Source organism: Thunnus maccoyii, chromosome 11 (genome assembly GCF_910596095.1).
Source record: "Thunnus maccoyii chromosome 11, fThuMac1.1, whole genome shotgun sequence".
Taxonomy (NCBI): domain Eukaryota; kingdom Metazoa; phylum Chordata; class Actinopteri; order Scombriformes; family Scombridae; genus Thunnus; species Thunnus maccoyii.
In genome coordinates this window covers 4,277,979-4,285,015 of record NC_056543.1, presented here as the reverse complement: position 1 = coordinate 4,285,015, position 7,037 = coordinate 4,277,979, and the positions used below count along the sequence as shown (strand labels likewise).

At 39.2% G+C, this 7,037-nt stretch overlaps 1 long non-coding RNA gene across 1 annotated transcript; it reads right to left on the bottom strand.

Moving 5' to 3' along the window:
• Window positions 1–3,574: 3,574 nt before the first annotated feature.
• On the bottom strand, window positions 3,575–6,260 carry LOC121907437. The gene is made up of 2 exons (XR_006098871.1): window positions 4,047–6,260; window positions 3,575–3,905 (listed from the first exon to the last, which is right to left on the bottom strand). It is a non-coding gene; the product is annotated as an uncharacterized LOC121907437 (long non-coding RNA).
• Between the last annotated feature and the right edge of the window lie 777 nt (window positions 6,261–7,037).

The following is a 7,037-nucleotide window of genomic DNA, read 5'->3' as shown; positions in this document are numbered from 1 at the left end:
CGCCAGTATCTTCACGAACTTCTACAGGTGCACCATTGAGATCTTGCTGACGGGCTGCATCATGGTCTGGTATGGGAATTGCTCTGCCCACAGCTGCCAGTTACTACAGAGAGTAATGGAGGCAGCACAGCACATCACTCGCAACAGACTCCCGGCCGTTCAGGATATCTTCCACCAGCAGTGCCTGCAGAAGGCACAAAGCATCAGCAAAGACCGCAGCCATCCAGCATGCACATTGTTCTTTTTGTTACCATCTGGCAGACGATACAAGAGCATGGCTGCACGTACCGCCAGACCTACAGACAGTTTTTACCACCAGGCCATCAGGCTTCTAAACTCATATATCTAAATATTGCACAACACATATTTGCTTACCTGCTTGTCGATACTGTCTGCTGTTTACTGCACTGCTTACATAAAAAAACCCACTATCAACCATGGCTGCTGCTATTGAACCAATACTATCAACCATGACTGCTGCTATTGATCCAGGACTGCTACATACCCAATGTGCAATACTGTTGTATACACTCGTCACGTTTACTTTTAGACATAAATCATTTTCATATATGTATACAGTGTTATATTTTATGACTAGTGCTCTTATTGCTGAGCTGGCCTGTTTTTTCTCATCCAACACATTTCATTGTACCGTTGACCTTGTGTTAACCTACATATGACTAATAAAACTGAACTGAATTGACTTTACGTCGTAGGTGTTTAATTAGATGGTTGCATTGTTTTCAAGAATGACCAAAATTGTAGCCTGGAAGGCTTAACAACACCGCTGCCACACATAGAGCTCTCTCTTATGTTTTCTCCACATATAATTTGTTTTTTTTTTAGCATTTACCCTTCCATCCACAGCTCCTGTCTCCTGCCAGCGTCTATTTTGATGAGATTTAAGTGGGTAGAGGGCTTACCTGTTGATTGTGATATTGCTGACAGGTTGTGGGTAGAATCATTATCCTTACTGGCAATTTCTTTTCCTTTCTCCCTGTAGTCTTATTCTGTGGCTCTTACTTTTTTCTAACTGTCTCATTCTCTTACTACAATAATAGCGTTAAACAGAAAAGAACAGAACTGTCGCGGGGGCTCTCATTGCCTCGCGTAATGAGAAAAGTGAGAACGACACAGCACCTCATCAAAAATAAATGACAAATATAACCTGCACTTGTTCTACAACAGTAAACACAATTATGCCATCAGAATAATGCATTTATCGTCATCCTTGTTGGAATGGAGGAGGGTAGAAGGTCAAAGCAATTTAAAACAGGATAGGGCTCAGTTTTGTTTATGTTAGAAAGATACGGGTTGCAGTTAAACAGCAGTTAAACAGCAAATTAATTAAAAATGAGATAAAACAAAAAAAAGTTTCATCAGTAATTATTTAAATCATATCAAGGAGTGCAAGTCTATTTTCTTGTGTATGTGTGTGTATGTGTGTGGGCTGTTTCCTCTGTTTGGTGTTTGGTATTAGCTGCACTAATATCTATCCATATCTTTATGTACTGATACTCAAATACTAGAGTGACAGGTGTTGCTTAGCGACAAACTCACAGAGAATTATTGTGTAGTTGTGCTCTTTTAGCATCTTTCAGCTCACTCTTTTGGTTTCACAGCCCTCAACTTAACTGTTTTAGCTCAACACTGTCAATCCTGCTTCCAGCAAAAAAGCTCTGATTACAGCAACCTGCTCAGCACCAAAACAGCACACTGACAATTTATCTACCAGCTTAAAGTCCCCCTCCACTCAGAAATGTGTTTTGCTTATTGTTAGATCACTTGGATATTTGAGCTTCACTGTGTAGAATGATATATGTGCAGAGTTTGACACCAGAAGGCTGTTTTCACTTTTCTCATTCAGGAGAAAAAAAGTTTCTCTGTTTCTCACTTTGAATTTCAGCTGAAGCTGTGCACATATGAGCATGATTTGTGACATCACAATGAATTTGGAGCCAATCGTAGTCCAGTATGAAACTTACACATGTGTGATGTGGAAACTTGAAGCCTCCGGTGCACAAACACTGAGAATGAACTTTGAACCCAGCAGTTAAACTTTTGAAATTAAAATTATTTGCATATTCATAGATTCCGGGTTTTTCAACAAGGGAGAAGTAGTATATGTAATTGTAAATATTTCTTAACTAGGTAATTAAGCTTTTTGGTGGAAAGACCATATCAGACAGAAATTAATATGCTCTTTGTTGAGTTCTGCCTCAAAAACTATGCCAGTGATGTGCCTGTTACATTTATGCAGTGTGAATTTCGAATTTTGAATTTGGACAGTGCAAATATTTAATGTCTCCTCATGTTCAAGCAGTTTGAATTCTAAGCAAAAAAGTGACATCCCTCCTGTGTAATTGTCTGTATGTGTTCAAAATGCACATGCATATTTTTACATGCACATATTTGCACGTCTAAACGTGACTACAGATGCCAGTGTGCATGTTAATCTGTGTGTCAGCCCCTTCTCTAGTCAGATATGCATTAATAATCGCCTTCCTCCAGCCCCATCTGATACTGGCAGCCTGTGATCTTTGCACACTTGCAGTGGGATTTGAATGTGGGAAAGCCTTGCACTCCACTGAACTCAGTGTCAGACTCAAACACTAGGAGGTAAAGCCTCAACAGATGTTGACAGAAAGAGTTATTATTGATGAATTGGGAGTTCAGTAAAAGCGGGCTGTCATCTAAAAGAGAATGATAATGAAGAATAAAAACAAGTAAACGTGAGAGTGTGATCGCATGTTTAAGAGGTTAAGAATGTATGATGGTCTCGGTAGACTGATGGAGAGACAAAAGATAAAAAGTAACTTAAGATACTACTCTTATTGGCTAATCAAACCCAGTAACTCCCAGGGCGACATAATTTATTGAATGCAGAGGGGATTCTATATGATGAACTTATGGGATGGCACTGAGACGAGACCGAATTAACAAAACACGACACACAGAGTACAAGCACAGCTGGGTGGGGTAACATTTGTGGAAGTGGCCCAATTGCATCACTGCTAAGTGTTGAATCACAAGCTCTGTCATCATATTAATTATTTCTGTGCAATGGGAATTGAGAGATGTGCCTTCACCAGTAATGGCAAAGGCAGTTACAGACGCAGGACTGGGAACAGCTGGACGGCCATTTGTTGCCAAATACATGGAGTGGGATTTTTATTCAACAAAGTTAATGAGATAAACCACTCAGAACAACCAAGGGCTGTTTTTGTCAAATGTGATATTTTACTTTTAATACGTGTGCTGTGTTTATGATTTACTGTGGGAATGATTTTAATGTAACTGTGTCATCTTATGAGTCATGTAACTTCTGAAGTCAAACCAAATACAACACTGGGTGTATAATTTTGTTATTCCAGGGGCCAGATGTATTATAACCAGTGTATTATAAACAATGCATACGTACAAAAACCATGTATGTGCCATTTAGTCCATGGGCCAAGGCCAGAAAAAGTCTATATCTTTGGATAATATTTCAACATGATAACCCTTCCAAAGTGGTAGCTTAGTCACAGTTATCAACCTTCAATGACACCAACTGTTGATCCAAAGAATTACAAAATCTTGTCACTTTATTTGAACAGAACATGTCATACATAGAAAAAAAGAAGCATTTTACCTCTTTCATTCACTTATTTAATACATGTACCAATGATGATCATCATCATCAAACATATTATACTGTCATACTAGTATCCATTCGCAAGTATCCATGTTCTCTTTGATTATCGTCATCATAGTCAACCAGTTTCACAACAACTTCTACATCCACCTACTCCTCCCTCTGATTGCTGTAGGTTTGCTTACAGGTCCATACAAACTTGCAGGCCATAAGCTCCAGGACTGCCATCGGTGTTGGGGGTCCTGCGTCTAGTGTAACATCAGCACACCTGTAAGAATAAATGGAAGATATTTCTTATCCATTTCAGTGAGGAGGCCAAATATCTAGAAATTACTTATACATATTTATACTATTTTATTATTAGGCCAAGATGATGAACATGAATTAATTGTATTTATTATAAGCATACCTTTGTCATCAGTTGTCCATCCATGTCCTTTTGGCTCTGCTATGTCTGACTATATCCAGGCAGTGCCTCCAGACTGCTGCCTGGTAATTGGCATGCTGTATATGCAGCTTTGGTGCAGAACAGCAGGTAACGTAGATCATTGACATCGCATATGCTAGATGATGGTGCATCCATCCAGCAAACAAATGATTCCAAATGATGCTGTATAATCCCTCTGATACATCCCAAGGAACCTATAAAAGATAAAAGATTTTATAGGTTCCTTGATACATCCTAGGATGTTTCCAGGGATTTGAAGGACTCTTGGAATATGCTGTTTCCTTTGACAAGTTTGAGAGCGCTGACATCTCCTCGTCCTGCAAAAGCACTTACTCTATCACAACCCATAAAAGCATGTACACCTACAAGAGCATCACATACAGTAGGTCATCTCCAAGGAGCTGAGAAAGGTCGCTGATGTTGATGAACCTTGTCTAATTCTGAGTGCCATATTTCTGATACGGGGGCAGTTTATCTTCTTACAGTGTTCGAGACAAAGGATCATGACATCTGTAACCTCACTCACAGAAGCTGTGGTTTCATAGCCATTCTGGCAGCCATGATTTACATGTAGGAGCATACAGATATCCGCCTCCTCAAGGGAAGATTTCAGCTTTTCAGCAACATTCCAGTCTTTTTTTGCTCAGACAAACAGAATATCTCTCCACAGGTTGCAAGTAGCTGCTTCTCCTGAAGCTTTACCTGGTTCTCTGCCTCCACTGGTCCACGATGAATGTTATCAAGTCTGTTTTTCTGTCTCTATCTCTTAACAGCTTTCTCCACTGCACAACATTGTGTCCTGGGGCAATGTTCTTCCATTGAGTGCTACTTGCTGAACCATGACTGCATCTCTCAGCATTCTTGATTGATGTTTTCCAGTGCACATCAAACACCACTCTCATCTATCAGCTTACTGTTTCCTCCTTCGTGCAATGCTAGGTTCAGCACAGAACCAGCCATTTCTCCAAAAGTCTTGCCATCACCTTTCAGTTTCTGAACAAGGCACATTGCATCAATGATGCATGCAGAGTTCTCTCCAGTATCTTCAACTGCTGATGCTGATCTCTCTAACTCTGTTGCAAGAGCAGCCTTTTTAGTTTTCTGCAATGAACCATCTGAATTTGAGAGTGCCCAAGGCAATGGACCAAGTGGATGAGCCAGGACATCATTAATGTGAAGATCTCTACTTTGTGAAGCCATGATCATATGCCCAAAGAGATTTCCCTCTGCTTCCAAGACCACCTCCTTGTTTTGTGCTTGGTTTACTCTAATTTCTTACTTTAATCACTTTTAGTGATGTTTGAGAATGTCTTCAGATTCTGTTTTCTCATTTTGTCATGGAACTTGGCTGTGGGTGACTCTTTCTCTAAACGTTCACTTACTGAAAAAGACAACTCATAGAACCTGTTTATTTTCTTTGTATATATGATATAGTCTATGCATGATTCAAACTTAATTATTGCATATATTGGTACATAACATGTTACGATAGACAGCACACAAACCTACTGTACAGATACTGTGGGGTGAAAAACAATGATTGTCCAAAAAAACTAGTAAAGCTACTCATTTGAAACGGTTATCATGTTTCAAAGTACTTTTATGAACCCTACAAACAAAGTGGTGCCAAAGAGATTTTGGTACCAGATTCTGGCCTGGCCCATGGACTCATTTCCTACATATAAGCTATTTATTATGTAGTATGTACAAAAACAGAATGTGCGGTGATGCATGACACTATAAATGGCCACAGAGCCATGCGTAATGGCGATGTGTGATGACAGGTGTTGTGGCTGTTGGAGAACCTCACCAGTTCTCTAACAGGCAGAACAACTGCACTTGTTTCCCGTTTGTTTCATTAACAGGTTTACAAACTGGTGGATCAGGCAGCATACTGACATGAGGCTGGTTAAGGGTGTGTCTTCATCCAGTTATGGCTAATTGTGGAAATGTAGTGGAAGTGTGGAAATACTCACAGGCAGTGGTCAAGTGGTAATAGTGAGTTTCAGGTGAAATCCCTGCTGGCAAGTAGTGTTCTGGCCAGATTATGGTGGGTTTCAAGCAAATTTTGTAGCTGTGGACTTCATCAGAGTTGAGTTAGATTAGTTTAGATTACAAGTTAGTTTCTTCATACAAACCAAAGACTGTACATGCTACAATACACACACACACACTCACACTCCATCCTCTACCCCTGTAAACAAATCTCTAGTTTAACCCAGTGATCTAAACCAGTGGTTCTAGCTTAGCTTCTTTTTTGGGTTTTTTTGTTGTTGTTGTTGTTTGTTTGTTTGTTTGTTTTTTGCATTTGACTCCTTAATATGAAACAATTTCTCAAGACCCAAAGAACTATGAACTTTATGGACATTTATAAACTTTATAAACAAAACAATACTTTATATCTCAAGAAAAAAGCAGAGGTTAGAGAAAACTATGAAATATACAGAGAACTTTTTTATTTTACTTTTTTTACTTTTTTATTTCCTACCTCAAATAATCATCATGTGTCCCACGGGAGGGGTCACTCATTTAAACCACATCTCATTTTGAAATCTGAATTGAAGTGACGTTGAATGACATTATAAGTACGCTCAAAGTTTCTCTTTTTGGTCAGTGCTGAACCACATACTCAGCAATATGTAAAGGGCATTTACGAAAGTCATCTAGGGTTATAAATTGTATGTTCATAAGTGGTTTGGATAATAGACTATTCTTAAATTGTGGACTAGATTAAAACATGTCTGATTGCTCATGTTTCTGCCCCATAAACTCTGTTGTAAAGTCATGTCTGGAGTAACTGTGTCCACATATCTGAGAAATGGGGTGTAAAATGTTGTCATAACTGCTACAGCGATTGGAAAAAAAATCATGAAAACATGGACTAATGTTGTAAAACAACTGTAACTTTCCTTCAGGGATAATCCGTCCAACCACTTGGCAAACCCATCTGAC